The sequence below is a fragment of the Spermophilus citellus genome, assembly GCF_964194105.1.
Source record: "Spermophilus citellus genome assembly, chromosome: 4".
Classification (NCBI taxonomy): domain Eukaryota; kingdom Metazoa; phylum Chordata; class Mammalia; order Rodentia; family Sciuridae; genus Spermophilus; species Spermophilus citellus.
In genome coordinates, this window is record NC_138185.1 from 58136809 (window position 1) to 58137738 (window position 930).

At 44.6% G+C, this 930-nt stretch overlaps 1 pseudogene across 1 annotated transcript; it reads left to right on the forward strand.

The window, feature by feature from the left end:
* Positions 1-392: 392 nt before the first annotated feature.
* On the forward strand, positions 393-664 carry LOC308648150 (programmed cell death protein 6-like; annotated as a pseudogene). The gene has a single exon. The product of its transcript is annotated as a programmed cell death protein 6-like (transcript).
* The last annotated feature ends 266 nt before the right edge of the window (positions 665-930 follow it).

Sequence of the window (930 nt, forward strand, 5' to 3'; positions counted from 1 at the left end):
CATACACCATATTCAGAGAGCTCCGGGGAGCAAGATGCACACATACCAGGGGTGAAACCATGGAATCGAATGTAAAAGCTATCAAGAATTAGAGATGAAGAGAGCCCCACACTTTGCAGATAGAGAAATGTGGGATTAACAAGGGCAGAAATTTGTTCAAGGTCACTTAACCTGATAAAGACAATGTAAACTAGCCCAGGGCCAGCTGCAGGCCCTGCACTGCCAGACCAGAGCTACCTGTGGAATGTCTTCCGATAAATTGATAAAGACAGAAGTGGGGTGATATTGGACAATAAGCTTCAGCAAGCGTTATCCAATGGTGAGTTGGAGCCAGATCCTCTCATAGCATGCGGGCCTGACTTAACCCAGTGACTGTCAGGTCAATCATTTCTATGTTTGACCAGGAGGACAAGGCTGGCTGGAACTTCAGTGAGTTCACTAGCATGTGGATATTCATCAGAGACTGGCAGAATGCCTTCCTCACCTATGACAGGGACAACTCTGGGATGATCGACAAGAAGGAGCTCAAGCAAGCACTCTCATCCAGGTCTACAATGTCTTGCAGAGGTTGATGGACATATTTGGACATTACCACATTGATCAGGACGGCTGGATTCAGGTGTCTTATGAGCAGTATCTCTCCATGGTCTTCAGCATCATATAATGCAGGCCTCGAGGACAGCAGCATACCTTATGAAAAAGACTGAAAATGCCAAATTTCTTCCCTGTGACAAAATTGGACCCAGACATAGTTAGATGCTGTTCTCCCAATAGATCTTGTGTGGTTAACACTTGGTAACCTAGCTGTACATACGTGGATAAACTGACAAGGGCTTTTGCAGTTGTAGCAGCCACTACATCATCATAAGGAACCCTGAGTTTATTGACCTGCTAATTTTATTATGAGATGAAATGAAATAATGGTTCAAG